Here is a 10,173-nt window from a genome sequence, read left to right on the forward strand (position 1 = left end):
TAAAGTAAGCAAGCAGAGATCCTCCATAGTGGAACTGTATAAAAATAATCTTCAAACTAAGGCCTGTAATTAAAGATCTAACATGCATACATTAAGTGTGTTCAGTGTGTTGAGTGCAGTATGTCTTGTTATTCTTCCTCAATCTGTAGTAATAGATTTATTTGTGATACGTGTACATTTATACATGAAAAAAGTGCAGTACAGTTTCAGTAATGAAAAGCCTGGATGCATTTGTTGAAGTTAGCAATCACACAACTCCAAGATAAGAAATATCACAGTGAGGTAAATGGGTGACCTTTTCCATGGCATATTTTCAAACTCAAAGCTAATGCTAAAGCTAGTCCATGAAAGCATCATTGCTCTCTGTTTCAATGTGCTAGCCACAGTGAGAAACCTGAAAAAGCCATTGGAAATTAACTAGGCATTTATGGTCACAATAGCACAAGTGTTTCAGACTGGTTCAAGGTGGAGGTGGAACTGCATTAAGGATCGGCTCTGAGCCCTTTCCTGTTTGCAGTGGTGATTGACAGGTTGAAGGAGGTCAGACAGGATTCTCCATGGACTATGATGTTTGCAGATGATATTGTTATTTGTGCTGAGATTAGGAAGCAGGTTGAGAAGAGACTGGAAAAATGGAGGTACATGCTAGAGAGAAGGAGAATGTTTAAATATTTCATTTTCTCATTCAATTAATTTTTTTAAGAATAACTTTATTATGCAATTATAAAATTAAATAATGTATTGAGATATTCTGATATTGTAAATTGAGAGCTTCATATTTAGCCCATGTTAGAATAGGCTGTATGGTTACACTCTTTCCTGGGCTCAATCACAGGTTTAGGGTTTTTTTTTTTGTAATGATGGACATTAACATGTGTGTATTCTTTTCTACAAAGACCTATTTGTTAGTTGGTTTGCATTTCTTTTGTATTTATTGTTGTGCTTTTATTTTATCATTAATTTAATTTTTACACAAAGTGAAAAGAATAAATTGGGGTGTACTTTTATTTTATAAATCTGTTCTGTGTTTGTGTTTTTATTTATTCTGTATAATGGTCTGCTTATATTTTAACTAACAAATAAAAAGGTGACTTTTAGATCTTGAAGTAAATCCCAGTCCTTATGAAAGCATCCAGTAGAAAGTATTCTGATGAACTGAACTCATTTCTTTATGATTCAATATCATTGATCAGTCCAATGCTACAATAATAAACAACTTTTCACAATAAACAGAAGTAAAAAGTTTAGTGCTGATTCATCACCTGAATCTCTCTGCAGGCTGAAAACATTTATTATACCACTGTTCAGTACAAAAGAATGTCCACTGCATCTGCTACGAACATCAAGTCAGACTGCAGGACTGATTCCTAACTGTTACCTCACAGCTGCAGAGACACTGACAAGCACAAGGTGCACAAATATTTCTTTCTTTCTAAATAGAATTTCTAAATAGGAGATTTGACAGATCTGTATTGGGAAATATCCCTCCCTCCTTCCATCCCTGGGGGTTATATATAAATGGAAAAAATCCTAAACCCGGTAAAAAATACTTTTTTGTTTAGAAAAAAAAAACATCCATATTTATGTTGCCTGCTAGAAAGTAAAGCTTTAACAATTATCTAGTTTTATTAAGCATTAGAAAAATCTGCATTTGTCTTTATTATTACCGTATTTATTATTAGCCGCTACTTTTTCCCCACGCTTTGAACCCCACAGCTTACACAACGAAGTTTAGTGTGTGTGTGTGTGTGTGTGTGTGTGTGTGTTTGTTATATTCTATGAAATAGAATTAAGTGGGGTGAATGAAATAGTGTCCTAGATTTTGTTGAAGGACATTCAATTTAAAGATGTTAAATTTGATTCATAATAGAAGTAGATGCAGATTCGAAATAAAATGCCATTTGAATTTTTTTTCTCAGACAATATATTATTTGTGAATTGTACTGAATTGTATATGGTTTATTTTGCTAATTGAGAACAAATAAGAATAGAAGAAAAGGAATATGAACTTTATACCATTAAACATAAAATGATAAATATCTTCCTGATATTGCTACAGATATACAATCAGGAGCAGGTCGTGGCAGGCAGGTAAATGTCTGATTTCTGGGAACAACATTCTGTCCAAATCTGATGTGTTTCTCTAAACAGCTTTTGCTTTGTGTGTAAAAGTGCAGATTAATTTTCTGCAGAAAAATAAATAAATAACATGCAGTTGTTTAATTTGATTTAGTAACATTAACATTAGGATTTATTACAAATTGTGTCAGTTTAATTGAACTATTGAATTTTTCAGCAGTGTTAGAGCGACCCCTATTGGTATAGACAGGTGTTGCTTTTTTTGTTCCTGTTTCCTCTTTTTCCACTAATCTAATAAATTATGTTTAATATAGAAAGGTTTTTGACATTACAGGAGTTTTACATATGAACCAAATGATTGTGACAAAAATGAAATTTTTAACAAATTTTTATAACAAGTTTGTATTGGCTCGAGGCCCTTTTTCTCTTTGTATTAAAAACTCTTAAGATGTTGATTTGTTAAGTATCAGGATCAGAAGAGTTTTTTCTCAAAAAGAAAAAAAATATCTGAATACACTACTGAAAACAGACTTAACATTATTTTTCCTTAAATCAAAAATGAACAAAAATTAAACAAATATCTAATAATAATTTATTTATTATTTTAAGTGTATAACAATTTAATTCTCTTTAAGTAAAATCTCCATCCTGCAGCTGCTGCAGCTACACAACCGACTCCACGGACAGGGTAGAAAATCTTAATTACACAATTAGAAATAGTTTTACTTTTATTACATTATTACAAGATCTTATTGAGTATTTAGTGGATTTACTTTTATATAATATTTGTCTATAATATCACGATATAGAGGCACAGAGCCGCGGAGGCTCCTTTGTTTCACTTTTCCTTAACACAAGCGCGCCGTCACTGATGACGTCACGTCGCAATGCACACTGGGGAATGTATTTTTCACCTCAGGCACCATTTTATGACTTTTAATTATTTACTCGTAACTTTCCGCGTTTAAATTAAAACAAATTCTAATATATAACCAAATGAAATATAGTGTTACATTATATAGTTATGTTGAAACTCGTGTAAAAACTCAGTGCTGTGAGTTTTAAGTCACTAAACACCGCATTGGTCAGATATTTTAGCCTTTAGCATGCTAGCGCTAATCTGTTCTAGCGATGCTAATGGGATAGCTCATAGCCACATCAGGAACTATTTCACTTCTAATCTTATAAAGAATATTTTACACATTTTAATCACTATAAATCACACATGCAGTGTATTTCCCACATAAACTACCCGGATATATGTGTGTAGTTCCTGTAGCTCAGCACACAGTACCTCAGGTATCAGCAGCACATTTCAGGCGATGGTGAAACAGACTTCAGGAAAACTTCCCGGAGTTTCTACAACAGCAGCGTGAGGAGAGAAACGTGATTCAGCTCAGATTTCTACACTTTTCTACACTTTCTGCTCTAAAATATACATACGGTTTTCTCAATTCTCATTCTTTTTGTCATGAAACAGAGAACCTTCTGGAAGAATCTGGATTGTGGCGCGGAAAAGGGCGGTAGGGGGCAGCAGGTGAAGTGCGCATGCTCAGTAGGGCTGAGGGACAGAGAGAGAGCAGTGCAGTACACAGATCATTTCCAAACTGCTTCTAGATTCTTCTTCATTCTGTTCTATCAGAGACACATGTGACTCTTTCACTCTGGAATAAATCACACTGATACTCATCTTATTACATAGAATTATTCATTTATCAAATCCAGACTGGAGTGTACATAATAAACATCATTATCTGAGTGTGGAAATGAAGAAATATTAGAAAAAAAAGCTACAAACAGGATATAGATCATGGATCTGATTACACTTTTGACCAATAACACATCTCTCCTTTCTTGTTTTCACTGCAGTTCACAGTATTCAGTTTCCTTAAACATTAAAATGGCAGATTATATCCTCTTCTTTTTCTTCTTCTTCTAGCTGCTCCTGTTAGGGGTCATCATGGCAACACTTTCAGAATCACTGACTTTTGCTTTAAATAATTTTTTTAATGAATTTGTATTCAATTATTTCTAAAGTCGATTCTAGTTATTTCTAAGCTTTTCTCTTGGTTCTGCTGCTTCTAGGAGTGCATGTATGTTTATGCTAGAGATTCTATCCAATCAGATTTCAGATATCATGTGCTGCCAGGGTTAAAGAGATCTTCCTTGCTGCTCATGTAAGGAAGCCCATTTTGCCCATTTTGCAGTGCGCTACTGACCCGTAATATTCAATCGATTATTTCTTTACTATTCATAATTTTAAATTTAAAGTGTTGCAGGTCTTACAGAACTTTATGTTCATATGTTATGTTTTTTATGGGAATGCAGGAGACTGAAGAAAATCCCTCATCAGATCAACACACACTGAAGGATGTTTGCATGTGATTGACACGTGTTCATGTTCCAGTGAAATCTGTCAGTTTGACAATGACATGATAGTAGTCTTATGAGCTTCATTATTTTATTAGATTTACTGATCAATTACAGTGCCCTCCACAATTATTGGCACCCCTGTTTAAGATGTGGTCGTGGACTTCTAAAAATTCTCCTTTTTTAAAAAAAACAACATAGAACCCAAATGCAAAAAAAGAGAAAAATCCAACCTTTTATTTAAGTACATTACTTTGGTGGTAAAAAAATCACACATTTAGAAAAAAAAAAAAACTTGAAATCATGTGTGCCACAATTATCGGCACCCCTGATGTTAATACTTTGTACAACCTCCTTTTGCCAACAAGACAGCACTTAATCTCCTCCTATAACATTTCACAAGATTGGAGAACACAGAGAGAGGGATTTTTGACCATTCTTCTTTGCACAATCTTTCTAGATCATCCAGTGTCCTGGGTCCTCTTATGCACTCTTCTCTTTAGCTCGCCCACAGGTTTTCGATTGGGTTGAGGTCTGGGGACTGAGATGGCCATGGAGGACCTTGAGTTTGTGACTGCTGAACCACTTTTGTGTAGATTTTGCCACATGTTTTGGATCATTATCCTGCTGAAAGACCCAATGACGACCCATCTTCAGCTTTCTGGCAGAGGCCATCAGGTTTTTATTTAAAATATCCTGGTACTTCAAAGCGTTCATAATGCCATGCACCCTAACAAGGTTCCCAGGGCCTTTGGAAGAGAAACAGGCCCACAGCATCACAGATCCTCCACCATACTTCACGGTGGGCATGAGGTGCTTTTCGGCATACTCATCTTTTGTTTTACGCCAGACCCACTTAGAGTGTTTGTTGCCAAAAAGCTCAATCTTAGTCTCATCTGACCAAAGCACACGATCCCAGTTGAAGTCCCAGTACCGCTTAGCAAACTCCAGACGTTTACGTTTGTGAGTGTTAGTGAGAAAAGGCTTTTTCCTTGCATGCCTCCCAAACAGCTTGTTGGCATGTAGAGAGCGTCTGATGGTTGTTTTGGAGACTCTGTGACCCCAAGTCAAGTCAAGAGTCAAGAAGTCAAGAAGCTTTTATTGTCATTTCAACCATATATAGCTGATGCAGTATACAGTGAAATGAGACAACGTTTCTCCTGAACCCAGGTGCTACATAAAACAACATAAAACAACAGTCACAGTACAGAAGAACACAGGGCCAGGAACTAAGATCCTCACCACATAAAGTGCATGTGTGCAACTGGTGCAAACAGTGCAAAAGACAACACAAGACAGTGCAAAAGACAACACAAGACAGTGCAGAACAATACAAAATACACAAAATATAAAAATAAAAGCAGCAGTAGCTCCGCCAGTAAAACTTGTCGTGACAGGATAAGGTGCACAGTAGCAGAAATGTAAACAAATATAAACAGAATTTTGCAATCCTATAATAGTGTAAAAATATGGTAGCAGCAATCAAGATAAAGTGAACAGTGACCAATGGATTCACAGAATAATGTGCAAATAGAGCAAGTCCCGGAGATCAGCAACAAACGGCATGTAAACATTATGCTATAATGAGAGGTGTGAATGGTGCTGAGACCTGGGTGTGTGAAGTGTATGTGTTGAGTCCGGTTGTGCAGATCAGTCACTCAGTTGTGTGAAAGTGTGTGTGTGTGTGTGTGTGTGTGTGTGTGTGTGTGTGTGTGTGTGTGTGTGAGAGAGAGAGTTCAGTCCAGATGTTTGTTCAGGAGCCTGACGGCTTGCGGAAAAACTGTTACACAGTCTTGTTGTGGCGGCCGAATGCTTCGGAACCGTTTTCCTGATGGTAGGAGGGTGAAGTATGTGTGTGATGGGTGTGTGTGGTCGTCCACAATGCTGTTTGCTTTATGGATGCAGTGTGTGGTGTAAATGTCCATGATAGAGGGAGAGACTCCGATGATCTTCTCAGCTGTCCTCACTATCCTCTGTAGGGTCTTGCGATCCGAGACGGTGCAATTCCCAAACCAGGCAGTGATGCAGCTGCTCACGATGCTCTCGATGGTCCCTCTATAGAACATGGTCAGGATGGGGAGGGAGATGGGCTTTCCTCAGCCTTCTCAGGAAGTAGAGACGCTGCTGGGCTTTCTTGGTGATGGAGCTGGTGTTATGACCAGGTGAGGTTATCCGCCAGATGAACACCAAGGAATTTGGTTTTGACGATCTCCACTGAAGATCCATCGATGATCAGTGGAGAATGGTCACTCTGTGCTCTTCTGAAGTCAACAACCATCTCTTTGGTTTTGTCCACGTTCAGAGACAGGTTGTTGGCTCCACACCAGGCTGTTAGCCGTTGCACCTCCTCTCTGTATGCTGACTCGTCGTTCTTGCTGATTAGACCCACCACGGTCGTGTCATCAGCAAACTTGATGATATGATTCGAGCTGTGCATTGGAGCACAGTCGTGAGTCAGCAGAGTGAACAGCAGTGGACTGAGCACACAGCCCTGAGGGGCCCCAGTGCTCAGTGTGGTGGTGCTGGAGATGCTGTTCCCGATCCGGACTGACTGAGGTCTCTCGGTCAGGAAGTCCAGGATCCAGTTGCAGAGAGAGGTGTTCAGGCCCAGTAGGCTCAGCTTCTCGATCAGGTGCTGGGGAATGATTGTGTTGAATGCTGAACTGAAGTCTATGAACAGCATCCTTACATAAGATGCCACTCTTTGATGCAATTCTGTGACGGTGAGCTTGGGAAATTTTTTTACTTCTCTTACCATCCTCCTCACTGTGCGTTGTGGCAAGATAAACTTGGGACCTCTTCCAGCCTTGTTTGTCACTGTTCCAGTTGTTTTAAACTTCTTAATGATTCCTCTGACTGTAGATACCGGCAAGTTAAGGCGAGTGGCTATTTTCTTGTAGCCATTGCCTGACTTATGAAGGTCGACACACATCTGCCTTACTTGAATGGTGTGTTCTCTTGTCTTTGCCATGTTGACAAATGGGTAAGAGAATTAGGCCTCTGTGTCACGTCATATTTATACCCCAGGGGAACAGGAAATCATGAATTACTAATTAAAAGTCCCTAGATACCCTGACCAACCTTAGCAACTACAGAAAAATATATATAAAAAAAAAGAATTAAATTTTTCAGAGGAATTGTTAGGGGTGCCAATAATTGTGAGACACATGATTTCACGTTTTTTATTTTTCTAAATGTATGATTTTTTTTACCACCAAAGTTATGTACTTAAATGAAAGGTTGGATTTTTCTCTTTTTTTGCATTTGGGTTCTATGTTGTTTTAAAAAAAAAGAAGAATTTTTAGAAGTCCACGACCACATCTTAAACAGGGGTGCCAATAATTATGGAGGGCACTGTATTGCTCCTGTACAGTCATTTGTGCTGCTGATGCACAAGGAAAAATGTGAACTAAATCCTGACTCAGCAATAATATTAACTGTGAGAAGGAGTTTTATTCCACACTGAGACCAATGGAGACGACGAGAAGTAGATCCATCAGAATTAAAATGCAGGACAGGACTGGGAGAAACTCTGCACTTTTATTTATAGGAATTTTGATCCTTCTGCAGTTATGAAGTAAAATATTTAGAAGAAAAGAATGAACATTAAAATTCCTATTTATTCTTTCCTTAACAGAAAATTCTGAAGAAAGGAAAGAAGATTCCTCAGGTGAGTAAATCTCATATTTATTTGTGGTATTAATAATTATTATATGATTCATTAACCTTCTAAATCTCCATTTATCTCAGTTTTATTGTCAGATAAAATGTTTATCACATTTCTACCCAGACTTTATTTAAATATTTTATTAAATAACATTTAGAATAAAATATTTGTGTCTCCAGGTGAAGCTGATGGAATGAACCTGCTGATCATCATCACTGTTTGCATCATGTGTTCAGTTCTTCTTATATTTATTGCAATTTTAATATGGAGGACAAATCAGTGTAATTTCACAAACTGCAGAGACTCCAGTGATCTCAGGAGCTCCAGCGCACGGAATAATAGAAATGAGGAAGATCTCAGTGTGTCTCCTTTAAATCAACAAGCAAACAGAGAGATGCAGCAGAACATTTCTGATTGATGCTCATATGAAGCTGTGATGCTGAAACACCACAATATCCAGAGCCGTATCCTGTCCCATTGCCCCTCGTCACACTTTTATAATACATTACATTCTTGCTGATATCATTAATTAATTTAAGTTTTTTTTCTTTTTTTGTGCATAATGAAGGCTACATAAACACACCCATACATTACAGCAGTGAAGGGAATTTTCTTCTCGTGGTTCTACATAAAAACTAAATACAGCGAGGAAACTGAGGGAATCTTTTAGTTAAATAAAACTACATGTTGGCTGACAAGTAAAAATGTATGTTGTTAGAACAACATTAGGACTGAACAATCACCTGTGAGGTCTGTGGAAAGAAATGACCACATTCCTCTTGTGTAAAGGAAAAATGAATTCAGATGAGCAAGAAAAGTAGCATGTAGGCCATGATGTAGAATCTGAGAATTCTCCTGATAAACAACAGCATATTGATATGGGAAGTCGGAGAGGTTTGTGTAAACTAAAACTAGATAACCTTATTAAAGCTTTAATTCCTGGCTACATAAACATGGATATGTTCATTTAATAAACCAAAAGGTATGTCTGCCTATCTATCTATCTATCTATCTATCTATCTATCTATCTATCTATCTATCTATCTATCTATCTATCTATCTATCTATCTATCTATCTATCTATCTATCTATCTATCTAAATACACACACAGACATTTCATATTTAGAAATTCTATTTAGAAAGAAAGAAATATTTGTGCACCTTGTGCTTGTCAGTGTCTCTGCAGCTGTGAGGTAACAGTTAGGAATCAGTCCTGCAGTCTGACTTGATGTTCGTAGCAGATGCAGTGGACATTCTTTTGTACTGAACAGTGGTATAATAAATGTTTTCAGCCTGCAGAGAGATTCAGGTGATGAATCAGCACTAAACTTTTTACTTCTGTTTATTGTGAAAAGTTGTTTATTATTGTAGCATTGGACTGATAAATGATATTGAATCATAAAGAAATGAGTTCAGTTCATCAGAATACTTTCTACTGGATGCTTTCATAAGGACTGGGATTTACTTCAAGATCTAAAAGTTTACTTTTATTTGTTAATATTGTAAAACCTTAACATATAAGTAGACCATTAGAAATAAACATGTTGATGCCAATCCAATCAAAACAAACCCATTTCCCAGCCACATAACAGTCACTTTATAGAAACTCTAATAGCTCAATGTTCAACCACCAACTCTGAACATCTAAAAACCCCCAGTAACGACAAGCAAAACAACAGAAAACATGAATTGCAGTAAAATCAGAATAAATAATTGGAGTATTTTTTTATTATCAAATGTGAATAATTAAAAAGAAAATTGCAATGATGTTTGTTTTGCCATTAATGTAAGAGTTCCTACCTTATCAGTGGAGTCGGTGGTGTGACTGAAGAAGCTGCATGATGTTAATTTTCCTTAAAGAGAATTTCATTAGTATAAATATAAAATCATAAATAAATATTCAGCCTGTAATTTCACCTCTAGTCTCACCTAGAACCCTGCTGCAGAACACACACATGCAGATGGTTATTAGGACGGAGACAAAGCACACACACATTACGTTAACATTTCTAGCAGGCGGCTGTGAATCTGAAGCCTCAGATGAAGATCCATTATT

The 10,173-nt window shown here is 36.9% G+C and overlaps 1 long non-coding RNA gene across 1 annotated transcript; it reads right to left on the bottom strand.

Annotated features, from left to right (window-relative positions):
- Nucleotides 1-9,274: 9,274 nt before the first annotated feature.
- On the bottom strand, nucleotides 9,275-10,097 carry LOC124392198. The gene is made up of 3 exons (XR_006927119.1): nucleotides 10,047-10,097; nucleotides 9,918-9,970; nucleotides 9,275-9,410 (listed from the first exon to the last, which is right to left on the bottom strand). It is a non-coding gene; the product is annotated as an uncharacterized LOC124392198 (long non-coding RNA).
- Between the last annotated feature and the right edge of the window lie 76 nt (nucleotides 10,098-10,173).

Source organism: Silurus meridionalis, chromosome 10, assembly GCF_014805685.1.
Source record: "Silurus meridionalis isolate SWU-2019-XX chromosome 10, ASM1480568v1, whole genome shotgun sequence".
NCBI lineage: Eukaryota > Metazoa > Chordata > Actinopteri > Siluriformes > Siluridae > Silurus > Silurus meridionalis.